General features: G+C 39.4%; 1 protein-coding gene across 1 annotated transcript in view; it reads right to left on the reverse strand.

Annotated features, from left to right (window-relative positions):
• Positions 1-14,897, reverse strand: part of SUPT3H (SPT3 homolog, SAGA and STAGA complex component) — a 541,480-nt gene that overhangs the window by 51,326 nt on the left and 475,257 nt on the right.

Raw genomic sequence — 14,897 nt, forward strand, 5'->3', positions numbered from 1 at the left:
TGTTAGCAGCCAAAATTATAATTACTTTCCTTCCACTAAAATCTCTTTCAGAAATTCAGCTGAATTTTCCTGATTTTGTACTTTACTCTTTTTTTTTTAAACCCACAAACCAACTATCCAAACAGGATAAAAACTAAAGAAGTCTTTTGAACAAATACAAAATGTATGTAGGAATACAAAAATACAAAACAATATATACAAACACACACACACATAATTTAAATTTGGACAAATGTTGACTCAATTATTCACTTACAGCAGAGGCCTGTGTGCCTAAAGATTGCATATGTACACAGAGAAGGCATCTCATCTCACTTCCTTCTAGTTGCCTATTTATAATATATAAAGGCATTCTGGAAAAATAATAAAAATGTATTTGTTTTTCAAATTATTTATAATCTAATTTAGCAAAGTATTACATATTTATTATATTTAAAATATGTATTTTGATAAAACGCCCTTATAGGCCAGGAAAACCATGTTAATAAGCATGAATGTCTCATAGGGCAATAATATCTTTTATAACATCTTAAAATAATATAAAATATAAAAATTGAACAATCTAATAATTGAGCATTATTTTGTTTAAAAGAGTTCTTATAGAACTTTTAATTTCACTTTTCCACTAGGTAAACTTAAGAGTGTACGAAGAGAAGTACTTCTAATGATGTTGATACAATGGGAATGTGCCAATGATATCCAGAAATGGTAATAACCCATTATTACCGTTCAATACTTAAACATTTTCTTTAACATTTATTTTTTTCTTCAATTTAGATTCATTATACACAGACAATGAATTGAACCATAAGAAAATCCATTCCATAATTTTTCTTTTTCATATTAAAGTCAGAAGTATCAGAAGTGGTCTTAATCTATAACTATATGGTATAATAATAATGTGATTTATTTGTCATCACTTAGTCTTTTTTTTTTTTTTTTAAGAGACACAGTTTCACTCTGTTGCCCAGGCTGGTCTCGAACTTCTAGGCTCAAGGGATCTTCCTGTTTCAGCTTCTTGCTGGGATTACAGGCACACATTACCATACCTGGCTCAATCATTTAGTCTTTTCAAAAGGACGTGCTGAAAGCTCTGAAGATAATTATTAAAACTGATTTTAAAAATATTTTGACCAAAGGCAGCACTGTTTGGAACTGTAGATATATTCAAGGACATTTTGTTTTGAGAGACAGTCTCTGAGAAATAATGCTCTAGTTATATTTGAAAACAAAACAAGCAATAACAAAACTAGTGAAATTACTTTCTAGTATCACCTGTCTTTTTAACATGGCTAAAACAATGTTTGTATTGTCTGGGGCTGTGGTTCAGCCTGATGGAATAACTGCAGTGAAGGGAATGGGATTTTACTTTTTATGCACTTAGCCAGGGCAGAACCACAATTAGTGGAAAAGACTGGAGAATTGGAGAACAAAGAGCCGATTTCAAAAGCAAACAATTACTTTACTGCTTTAATAGGCTGTATAATGTAAAATGAAATTCATTCTCTTTATCCAAATAAGTAAGAAACGTGTAGACACAACTAAAGTAGGGTAAAAAAAGTGAAGTGGTCACAAATAGTGCTTGGGGAAAAAAGTAGAATTCTCTTCTACCTTCCTAGGTAGTGACGCCCTGTAAGACTTCTTACTTTTGAAGGAGGGATTGTATATGTCCTATGGGCATTCAGAGGCCTGGGGACAAACATTACAACTTCTCATTCCATGCTTTTTTCTGTAACACAACCTATAAAAAACGTTGGGAGAGTGTGATTAGGGGTCCAGCTGTGCAGATGCTGTGCTAGTCAATTAGTATTTCAAAACCAGGTAACGAGGTTTGAAATAAATACGTGCAAATAATGTGGTTTGATGGAATTCATAAGCCTTGAATTCAAGTTCCAGCTGTATAAGCTCTAGGTAACCTCAGAAAACTTAAGTAACTGTCAGGAATTTCAGCTTTCTCATCTGTAAAATCATCATCATCATTATTAACACTTAGGGTACTAAATACATCGCAAGTAATGTTCTAAAGACCTCACATATTTTAATTCATTTAATTCTTAACATCCCCAAGAGAAACCACTATTATTGGTCACATTTTCTACATGAAGAAACTGAGTTATAGAGAGGTTAAGTAACCTGCTCAAAGACAGTAACACTTATTCCACAGGGTTGTTGTGAGATGAAACAAAATCAATAATCTAGTTAGTGATGGAACAGATTCTGAGATCATCCAGTCTAGGCTCTAACAGTAACTAAGAGGCATCACAAAAAAATTGGTTAACTGCAGACATCAAACCAGGTCTTCTAGTTCTTATTCCTGTGCTTTTTAAACACATCTCCTTCCTATTTTGCTTTCCTGTAAGTAATTTTCATATATTTCACTTATATGTATAAAATTCCTCTAGGGTAGAAAAGTGGGAGAGTTGTAATTTCTATTTTTTAAAAAATCAGATGAGAAAATGCAGGATACCCTGAAGTCAGCATGTATACAGCACAGCTAGACAGAGGGTCAAGGTCAACTGAATGATAGTGACAATGATGACACAATGAAGATGGCTGTAATATCATCTCATTCATCAGATCCAGATTCTCTTTAGGGCATGGTGCCAAAGCGCCTTATGCAAATTATCTCATTTAATGCTAAATCTATTTCTGAGTATGTGACTTAAAATGCTGTTAGTTTTAAAATCACAGAATGGCTAAGCCTGAGGTATACAAAATGCAGACTTTCTGGAGTCAGGATCGCAAATCCCAGTTGTGTCAATTCAGCCCAAGGTCCTAATACAGAGAATAAACTGCCAAGCAGATTAGTTAGTGTGGGCTTTGGGCTAGACATTGAGAATGAAGACCTTTTCTCTACAGTGAGGATACACACTTGGTGCTTTTTGAAAAAGCTGGGGTTAACCTCAACTCTTTCGACAGAATATCAGGTTTATTTGCCAAAATGGATTTTTAAAAACAATGGCTGAATTGCCCTACAGTCCATTAGTCATCCTATAGAAATCTAATGTTAGAAAAATATTCACTTAAAATATAGTGGGAAAAACTCTCTGAACTATGTTCAGCAGTTCTTGGCTGTGGTCTTTTATCCAATAGAAATTTCCTCTTTTGAAATGACCAGTTACTTTGTGTAATATAGCCTAATCTTCAGCATTTGTACTTATGGAGAATAGATTAAAGCTTCTGACTTTGCATCATGTTTTTACTGATAATGTGATGTACTGGAACATCATTTCAAGCAAAATCATAAAGCCCTACGCAAAGGTCATGCTTCAATTTTTAGCTGTCTGTACAATATTCTCCACATCCTAGGAACTCCAGAAATTAATCACTGGACATCTACTTGTATTATGCAGTGTGCTGATTCCTGGGGAGACAACAGCGAGCAAAGGTGACCCAGACCCTGCTCCTGGAGGGAGCTCAAGTTCAGTTTATTTCTCATATCCCCCAGTTAAGGCATCTTTGCTATGTTCTTCTTTCTCTGGCTCCCCCAAACTCCTTCTTCACTGAGCCCTAGGCCTCATCTACTATCGTCCTGTCAACAAAGAGTTGACATTTAATTTTTTCAGTCACCAAATCATACTGTATTTTCTTGTTATACAATTATATGACATTCGAGAAAATGCCAAGATCTCAGAACAATTCCATCCAAAAAAACTTATAACCATTTGTCACATACACAAATTATTATTACATAACATACTTGCTTAACCAATTTTAAGAAATAAGGGACTAAGAATTTGCATCTTACAATCCTTTGAGGCCTTTTGTTAACTTGAAGTAGAAATGATCTCTTATCCTAAAGATTATATCCTTCTTAAGGTATGGTGGTAGCCAGCTTCTAGATGGTACCTGATAATTCTTGCCTCCGGGTATTCATGCCCTTATGTAGTTCCTTCCCATACTGAATGTAACAATGGTGAAAGGAACAGTATGTGACCTTTAGGGTTAGGTCGCAGAAGGCACTGTGGTTCACACCTTGGTCTCCTGGATTGCTTGCTCTGAAGTAAGCCAGCTGCCATCCAATGAGAATGCTTCAGACCTCCCATGGAAAACTGAGGCCCCCAGCCAACTGCCAGCATTACTCTATCAGCTACGTAACAAATCAGTGAACAGCTGGCTGACATCTGACTGCAACCTCACAGGAAATTCCAAGCCAGAATTGCCCAGCCAAGCTACTCCCAAATTCCTGCCCACAGAAATCACCATATAAGTGGTTACTGTTGTAACAGTAAGTTCTAGGGTTATTGCTATACAATAGAAACCAGGCCTCCCAGCCAGCCCCCTACACCTGAGGTGCCTGCACTCTTGCACTGCCACCGGGCCTGGCCGCCTGGTGCGCCTATACACACCCAGACTGCACAGCGTGACACCTGGGCGCTGCATGACAGGAGCAGCTGGCTCACGCCTTTCACATCCAGTGGCAGTCGCTGCTTCAACAGGGTATTCTTCCTATGCTGCCTGTGTGAGCTGCTGCATGACTACCCCGACTTGGCCAAGGTGGTGAGCTGTCAGTGGTCATTTACATCAGAGGTAACTGACAGTTTTTTTTATCAACAGAAATTTGGTTGTTGCCCCCAAAGTTCTATGAAATAAGAAGACTTGAAAACTCTGCCCCCCTCCCTGATTTGCAAAAATTTTGTTTGGATCATGAATTAGGAAGGGTGGAAAGATGGCTGGGATCACCTTATTAACTGCTGATGGGATGCCCAGCTTTTACCAGGTTATGAGCTGGCTTTTCTTACCTAGAAGATTCACACTTTTAAGAAAATATTTTGTCTACTGAAAAAAAGACTGACAAAATCATGAAGGCAAGAAATGTCACTGAGTAGTGACGTACAATTGCCATCTTTACAATATCCATGTGACTATTCAAAGTAGAAACACATTTATCTTAAGAATTATATAGTAAGAGCCACTTGTAAGGTGCTGCCTGGTTGTAAGCTGGTCTATTTGTAGTCCTGATGAATAATGAGGGTTGACTAAACCTGCTTGAAACTTAAGGAAATTTGTGCCTATAAAAGTTATAATGTGGCCAGGTGTGGTGACGCACGCCTGTAATCCCAACGCTTTGGGAGGTGGAGGTGGGCAGATCACGAGGTCAGGAGTTCAAGACCAGCCTGGCCAACATGGTGAAACCCCATCTCTAATAAAAATACAAAAAATTAGCCAGGTGTGGTGGTGGGCACCTGTAATCCCAGTTACTTGGGAGGCTGAGGCAGGAGAATCGTTTGAACCCGGGAGGTGGAGGTTGCAGTGAGCTGAGACTGCGCCACTGCGCTCCAACCTGGGCAACAGAGTGAGACTCTGTCTCAAAACAAAACAAAACAAAACAAACAAACAAAAAATTTCACAAGGGTTCCCACTCTGTATTGTTTTATTATCTCAAAAGTTTAAATGAGATGTTCTACTGCCATTGGCCATTTTTATTCTTGCTCTCAAATGTATTAGTACTTTTCCTGATGTACTTTGGAGGTTGATCCATGAATTTCATAGACTTTCTGCTGGAAATTAAGGGTGTCTGATTAGATGGTGGAATGTAGACGGAGACAACCTTCAAGTGATAATGTCATTGTTTTCTTGCTGTGTCATTACCTTGATGATTAAGATACAATTCTTTTTAAAACCAAATGGCACTAGTTACGTTTCTCAAATTAGAAAACTATTTTAGGATGATGGAGCCAAGATGGCTGAATAGGAACAGCACCAGTCTACAGCTACCAGCGTAAGTGACACAGAAGACGGGTGATTTCTGCATTTCCAACTGAGGTACCGGGTTCATTTCACTGGGGAGTGTTGTAAAGTGGGTGCAGGACAGTGGGTGCAACCAACGCACCGAGCGTGAGCCGAAGCAGGGTGAGGCATCGCCTCACCCGGGAAGCACAAGGGGTCAGGGAATTACCTTTCCTAGTCAAAGAAAGGGGAGACAGACGGCACCTGGAAAATCAGGTCACTCCCACCCTAATACTGCGCTTTTCCAAAGCTCTTAGCAAATGGCACACCAGGAGATTATATCCCACGCCTGGCTCTGAGGGTCCTATGCCCACGGAGCCTCGCTCACTGCTAGCACAGCAGTCTGAGATCAAACTGCAAGGCGGCAGCGAGGCTGGGGGAGGGGCGCCCGCCATTGCAGAGGCTTGAGTAGGTAAACAAAGCCACCTGGAAGCTCGAACTGGGTGGAGCCCACCACAGCTCAAGGAGGCCGGCCTGCCTCTGTAACTCTACCTCTGGGGGCAGGGCTTAGCCAAACTAAAGGCAGCAGAATCCTCTGCAGACTTAAATGCCCCTATCTGACAGCTTTGAAGTGAGTAGTGGTTCTCCCAGCACGCAGCTGGAGATCTGAGAACCAACAGACTGCCTCCTCAAGTGGGTCCCTGACCTCCAAGTAGCCTAACTGGGAGGCACCCCCTAGCAGGGGCAGACTGACACCTCACATGGCCGGGTACTCCCCTGAGACAAAACTTCCAGAGGAACGATCAGGCAGCAACATTTGCTGCTCACCAATATCCGCTGTTCTGCAGCCTCCGCTGCTGATACCCAGGCAAACAGGGTCTGGAGTGGACCTCCAGCAAACTCCAACAGACCTGCAGCTGAGGGTCCTGACTGTTAGAAGGAAAACTAACAAACAGAAAGGACATCCACACCAAAACCCCATCTATACATCACCATCATCAAAGACCAAAGGTAGATAAAACCACAAAGATAGGGAAAAAACAGCAGAAAAACTGGAAACTCTAAAAATCAGAGCGCCTCTCCTCCTCCAAAGGAATGCAGCTCCTCACCAGCAACGGAACAAAGCTGAACGGAGAATGACTTTGACAAGTTGAGAGGAGAAGGCTTCAGACAATCAAACTACTCCGAGCTAAAGGAGGAAGTTTGAACCCATGGCAAAGAAATTAAAAACCTTGAAAAAAAATTAGACGAATGGCTAACTAGAACAACCAATGCAGAGAAGTCCTTAAAGGACCTGATGGAGCTGAAAACCAAGGCACGAGAACTAGGTGAAGAATGCACAAGCCTCAGTAGCCGATTCGATCAACTGGAAGAAAGGATATCAGTGATGGAAGATCAAATGAATGAAATGAAGCCAGAAGAGAAGTTTAGAGAAAAAAGAAAAAAAAGAAAAGAACAAAGCCTCCAAGAAATATGGGACTATGTGAAAAGACCAAATCTATGTCTGATTGGTGTACCTGAAAGTGACAGGGAGAATGGAACCAAGTTGGAAAACACTCTGCGGGATATTATCCAGGAGAACTTCCCCAATATAGCAAGGCAGGCCAACATTCAAATTCAGGAAATACAGAGAACACCACAAAGATACTCCTCGAGAAGAGCAACTCTAAGACACAGAATTTTCAGATTCAACAAAGTTGAAATGAAGGAAAAAATGTTAAGGGCAGCCAGAGAGAAAGGTCGGGTTACCCACAAAGGGAAGCCCATCAGACTAACAGCGGATCTCTTGGCAGAAACTCTACAAGCCAGAAGAGACTGGGGGCTAATATTCAACATTCTTAAAGAAAAGAATTTTCAACCCAGAATTTCATATCCAGCCAAACTAAGCTTCATAAGTGAAGGAGAAATAAAATCCTTTACAGACAAGCAAATGCTGAGAGATTTTGTCACCACCAGGCCTGCCCTAAAAGAGCTCCTGAAGGAAGTGCTAAACATGGAAAGGAACAACCGGTACCAGCCACTGCAAAAACATGCCAAACTGTAAAGACCATCGAGGCTAGGAAGAAACTGCATCAACTAATGAGCAAAATAACCAGCTAACATCATAATGACAGGATCAAATTCAAACATAACAATATTAACCTTAAATGTAAATGGGCTAAATGCTCCAATTAAAAGACACAGACTGGCAAATTGGATAAAGAGTCAAGATCCATTAATGTGCTGTATTCAGGAAACCCATCTTACGTTCAGAGACACACATAGCCTCAAAATAAAGGGATGAAGGAAGATCTACCAAGCAAATGGAAAACAAAAAAAAGGCAGGGGTTGCAATCCTAGTCTCTGACAAAACAGACTTTAAACTAACAAAGATCAAAAGAGACAAAGAAGGCCATTACATAATGGTAAAGGGATCAATTCAACAAGAAAAGCTAACAATCCTAAATATATATGCACCCAATACAGGAGCACCCAGAATTCATAAAGCAAGTCCTTAGAGACATACAAAGAGACTTAGACTCTCACACAATAATCATGGGAGACTTTAACACCCCACTGTCAACATTAGACAGATCAACAAGACAGAAAGTTAACAAGGATATCCAGGAATTGAACTCAGCTCTGCAACAAGCAGACCTAATAGACACCTACAGAACTCCCCACTGCAAATCAACAGCATATACATTCTTCTCAGCACCACACTGCACTTATTCCAAAATTGACCACATAGTTGGAAGTAAAACACTCCTCAGCAAATGCAAAAGAACAGAAATTATAACAAACTGTCTCACAGACCACAGTGCAATCAAACTAGAACTCAGGATTAAGAAACTCACTCAGAACCGCTCAACTACATGGAAACTGAACAACCTGCTCCTGAATGACTACTGGGTACATAATGAAATGAAGGCAGAAATAAAGATGTTCTTTGAAACCAACGAGAACAAAGACACAACATACCAGAATCTCTGGGACACACTCAAAGCAGTGTGTAGAGGGAAATTTATAGCACTAAATGTCCACAAGAGAAAGCAGGAAAGATCTAAAACTGACACCCTAACATCACAATTCAATAACTAGAAAAGCAAGAGCAAACCCATTCAAAAGCTAGCAAGAGGCAAGAAATAACTAAGATCAGAGCAGAACTGAAGGAGATAGAGACACAAAACCCTTCAAAAAAATCAATGAATCCAGGAGTTGGTTTTTTGAAAAGATCAACAAAATTGATAGGCCGCTATCAAGACTAATAAAGAGAGAAGAATCAAATAGACGCAATAAAAAATGACAAAGGTGATATCACCACTGATCCCATAGAAACACAAACTACCATCAGAGAATACTATAAACAGCTCTATGCAAATAAACTAGAAAATCTAGAAGAAATGGATAAATTCCTCGACACATACACCCTCCCAAGACTAAAACAGGAAGAATTTGAATCTCTGAATAGACCAATAACAGGCTCTGAAATTGTGGCAATAATTAATAGCTTACCAACCAAAAACAGTTCAGGACCAGATGGATTCACAGCCAAATTCTACCAGAGGTACAAGAAGGAGCTGGTACCATTCCTTCTGAAACTATTCCAATCAATAGAAAAAGAGGGGATCCTCCCTAACTCATTTTATGAGGCCAGCATCATCCTGATACCAAAGCCTGGCAGAGACACAACAAAAAAAGAGAATTTTAGACCAATATCTCTGATGAACATTGATGCAAAAATCCTCAATAAAATATTGGCAAACCGAATCCAGCAGCACATCAAAAAGCTTATCCACCATGATCAAGTGGGCTTCATCCCTGGGATGCAAACCTGGTTCAATATACGAAAATCAATAAATGTAATCCAGCATATAAACAGAACCAATGACAAAAACCATATGATTATCTCAATAGATGCAGAAAAGGCCTTTGACAAAATTCAACAGCCCTTCATGCTAAAAACTCTCAATAAATTAGGTATTGATGGGATGCATCTCAATATAATAAGCGCTATCTATGACAAACCCACAGCCAATATCATCTGAATGGGCAAAAACTGGAAGCATTCCCTTTGAAAACTGGCACAAGACAGGGATGCCCTCTCTCAACACTCCTATTCAACATAGTGTTGGAAGTTCTGGTCAGGGCAACCAGGCAGGAGAAGGAAATAAAGGATATTCAATTAGGAAAAGAGGAAGTCAAATTGTCCCTGTTTGCAGATGACATGATTTTATATCTAGAAAACCCCATCGTCTCAGCCCAAAATCTCCTTAAGCTGATAGGCAACTTCAGCAAAGTCTCAGGATACAAAATCAATGTGCAAAAATCAGAAGCATTCTTATACACCAATAACAGACAAACAGAGAGCCAAATCATGAGTGGACTCCCATTCACAATTGCTTCAAAGAGAATAAAATACCTAGGAATCCAACTTACAAGGGATGTGAAGGACCTCTTCAAGGAGAACTACAAACCACTGCTCCACGAAATAAAAGAGGACACAAACAAATGGAAGAACATTCCATGCTCATGGATAGGAAGAATCAATATCATGAAAATGGCCATACTGCCCAAGGTAATTTATAGACTCAATGCCATCTGCATCAAGCTACCAATGACTTTCTTCACAGAATTGGAAAAAACTACTTTAAAGTTCATATGGAAACAAAAAAGAGCTCGCATTGCCAAGTCAATCCTAAGCCAAAAGAAGAAAGCTGGAGGCATCATGCTACCTGACTTCAAACTATACTACAAGGCTACAGTAACCAAAACAGCATGGTACTGGCACGAAAACAGAGATATAGACCAATAGAACAGAACAGAGCCCTCAGAAATAATGCAGCATACCTACAACCATCTCATCTTTGACAAACCTGACAAAAACAAGAAATGGGGAAACGATTCCCTGTTTAATTAATGGTGCTGGGAACACTGGCTAGCCATATGTAGAAAGCTGAAACTGGATCCCTTCCTTACGCCTTATACAAAAATTAATTCAAGATGGATTAAAGACTTAAATGTTAGACCTAAAACCATAAAAACCCTAGAAGAAAACCTAGGCGATACCATTCAGGACATAGGCATGGGCAAGGACTTCATGTCTAAAACACCAAAAGCCATGGCAACAGAAGCCAAAATTGACAAATGGGATCTAATTAAACTAAAGAGCTTCTGCACAGCAAAAGAAACTACCATCAGAGTGAACACGCAACCTACAGAATGGGAGAAAATTGTTGCAATCTACTCATCTGACAAAGGGCTAATATCCAGAATCTACAAGGAACTCAGACAAATTTACAAGAAAAAAACAAACAACCCCATCAAAAAGTGGGCGAAGGATATGAACAGACACTTCTCAAAAGAAGACATTTATGCAGCCAAAAGACACATGAGAAAATGCTCATCATCCCTGGCCAGCAGAGAAATGCAAATCAAAAGCACAATGAGATACCATCTCACCCCAGTTAGAATGGCAATCATTAAAAAGTCAGGAAACAACAGGTGCTGGAGAGGATGTGGAGAAATAGGAACACTTTTACTCTGTTGGTAGGACTGTAAACTAGTCAACCATTGTGGAAGTCAGTGTGGCAATTCCTCAGGGATCTTGAACTAGAAATACCATTTGACCCAGCCATCCTATTACTGGGTATATACCCAAAGGATTATAAATCATGCTGTTATAAAGACACATGCACACGTATGTTTATTGCGGCACTATTCACAATAGCAAAGACTTGGAACCAACCCAAATGTCCAACAACGATAGACTGGATTAAGAAAATGTGGCACATATACACCATGGAATACTATGCAGCCATAAAAAATGATGAGTTCATGTCCTTTGTAGGGACATGGATGAAGCTGGAAACCATCATTCTCAGCAAACTATCGCAAGGATAAAAAACCAAACACCGCATGTTCTCACTCATAGGTGGGAATTGAACAATGAGAACACTTGGACACAGGAAGGGGAACATCACACACCGGGGCCTGTTGTGGGGTGTAGGGACAGGGGAGGAATAGCATTAGGAGATATACCTAATGTTAAATGACGAGTTAATGGTTGCAGCACACCAACGTGGCACATGTATACATATGTAACTAACCTGCACGTTGTGCACATGTACCCTAAAACTTAAAGTATAATAAAACTATTTTAGTTATTTTGAAGAACTATAAAGCCATAACAAAAACCATTATGCTTTTTACTCCAGTGTGTTAATGAATGCAAAGAGATTAGATAGTAGTATTTAATTAATGATGTTTATCTTCAGTATATTTAATATGAGTAATTTTTCACCTCCTTTACAAAGGAATAATGTTTATTGTTTAAAGGTAGTAAATGATGGTTAGGCTACCAAATCTATTTCACGACATTTGACTGTATTATGCGTTGTATAATGAATTTCATTTTTCATGTAATATCTCAGTTTTCTTACCTATAAAATAAAAGCAGTGGCCGGGCACGGTGGCTCATGCCTGTAATCCCAGTGCTTTGGGACGCCCAGGTGGGCGGATCACGAGGTCTGGAGTTTGAGACCAGCCTGGCCAACATGGTGAAACCCCGTCTCTAATAAAAATACAAAAATTAGCCAGGTGTGGTGGTGGGTGCCTGTAATCCAAGTTACTTGGGAGGCTGAGGCAGGAGAATCACTTCAACCCGGGAGGCAGAGGTTGCAGTGAGCCAAGACTGCGCCACTGCACTCCAACCTGGGCAACGGAGTGAGACTCCGTCTCAAAAAACAAAACAAAAAAATTCACAAGGGTTCCCACTCTGCATTGTTTTATTATCTCAAAAGTTTAAATAAGATGTTCTCCTGCTATTGGCCATTGTTGTTCTTACTCTCAAATGCATTAGTACTTTTCCTGATGTACTTTGGAGGTTGATCCATGAATTTCATAGACTTTATGCTGGAATTTAAGGGTGTCTGATTAGATGTGGAATGTAGACGGACACAACCTTCAAGTGATTAATGTCATTGTTTTCTTGCTGTGTCATTACCTTCATGATTAAGATGCAATTCTTTTAAAAACCAAATGGCACTAGTTATGTTTCTCAAATTAGAGAACTATTTTAGTTATTTTAAAGAAATATAAAGCCATAACAAAAACCATTAGTGTTAATGAATGCAGAGATTAGACAGTATTTAATTAATGATGTTTATTTTCACTATATTTAATCTGAGTAAATTTTCACCTCCTTTACAGGGGAATAATGTTTATTGTTTAAAGGTGGGAAATGATGGTTAAGCCACCAAATCTATTTCACGATATTTGACTGTATTAGCATTGTAAAATGGATTTCATTTTTTATGTAATGTCTCAGTTTTCTTACCTATAAAATAAAAGCAGTGGCCGGGCATGGTGGCTCATGCCTGTAATCCCAACACTTTGGGAGGCTGAGATGGGTGGATCACCTGAGATGGGGAGTTCAAGACTAGGCTGGCCAACATGGTGAGACCCTATCTCTACTAAAAATACAAAAAGTTAACCAGGCATGGTGGTACACACCTGTAATCCCAGCTACTTGGGAGGCTGAGGCAGGAGAGTTGCTTGAACCTGGGAGGCAGAGGTTGCAGTGAGCCCAGATCATACCACTGCACTCCAGCCTGGGCAACACAGTGAGACTCCATCTCAAAAAAGGGGAAAAAAAACGCAGCGATGAATCAGAAAAAGAAATGAAGTGAACATAGATACCAACCTTGAGAGCATGCAACAGCTTACCACATTGTAATTCTATCAGTTATTACAGACTACTAGTACTAATGATCACAGCTGGCCAAAAGGCCAACAGTAAAATTATTATACTCTAATTTGTATATGGTTGTTATAGGCATTATTGTTTTGGAAGGTGATATTTTTCATCTTGTACACAACATGGCTGTCTCCATTTTGTGAGATGCTGACTTCACAGGCTTTCAAAATTTCTGATTTGCTAAAAATATTAGTAATGAATGTTTATCTATATTTTCCTCAATGTTAAGTTAAAGAAAAAGAAAAACAAAACTTGCTTACTTTTTGAAGATAAGTTTTGATGATGTGGCTCTGACTATGGTAAAGTAAGGAACTGTGGAGGACCAAAGAGCCAGGAGAACTTGAAAGAGCAACAAGAAATAACCAAATCTGCTGAAATCCATTTCATTGACCTTCTCAAGGAAGAAATTTTAACAACTCCCCATGTGTCCAAAGAATTTAATTTCAACCAGTGCAAAAATGTAGCAAGATTTTTAGAAATATCTTTTTTTCTTTTTTTTTTTTTTTGAGACGGAGTCTCACTCTGTCACTCAGGCTGGAGTGCAGTGGCGCTGTCTGAGCTCACTGCAAGCTCTGCCTCCCGGGTTCACACCATTCTCCTGCCTCAGCCTCCCGAGTAGCTGGGACCACAGGCGCCCACCACCATGCCTGGCTAATTTTTTGTATTTTTAGTAGAGACAGGGTTTCACCGTGTTAGCCAGGATGGTCTCGATCTCCTGACCGCATGATCCACCCACCTCGGACTCCCAAAGTGTTGGGATTACAGGCATAAGCCACCGCGCCTGGCCAGAAATACCATTTTTAAAAGCTAGACACTGGGCACTGAATCTCAATTCTAAACAGAAAAGACAAACTACACATGAATTCATGGAACTTGCCTGGCTGCCAAAAATTTGCTATTTCACACTGGTACTATGGGGAAAGTATTTAAGAGAACGGCCAACTACGCAATCTAGCTTCCTAAATTAGACCCATTCCATGTGTAAAGGAAAGTCACCTTTACACTCCAGAAAGTCTTCACTGCAAGCCAACTTTGTGCCCAGCACTATGCAAAGAACTGTGGAAAGGTAGGTATATATAATTCCTGACATATCAGACATCCAGGCCACTAAAATATCTGAGTACAAACTAAAAAAAAAATATTGAAATATTTGGTTTACAGAAGTACTCACTTGTTCAGCCTTACTCTGAGCTAATATTGTCTCTAAAATTTTAATAAATAGGAAATACTGGAAAATTGGTTTAGAAACTCCAAATTATAGCATAGGGAAATATTAAATAATAAGCGTTCATCTATCTCCTCAGCAACAACTACTTTTATCATTTTCATGTGTCCTTCCAGAGAATTCTATGTATATACTAGCATATATATGTATATACATGTATCTATAAAAATATATCTTTAATTACCCCCTTAATATAAATAACACTATGTATCTTTCTGCTGCTCTATACCTAAGAGGTGTGTGTGTGTGTGGTTACTAACATAT

This window comes from Pongo abelii, chromosome 5 (genome assembly GCF_028885655.2).
Source record: "Pongo abelii isolate AG06213 chromosome 5, NHGRI_mPonAbe1-v2.0_pri, whole genome shotgun sequence".
Classification (NCBI taxonomy): domain Eukaryota; kingdom Metazoa; phylum Chordata; class Mammalia; order Primates; family Hominidae; genus Pongo; species Pongo abelii.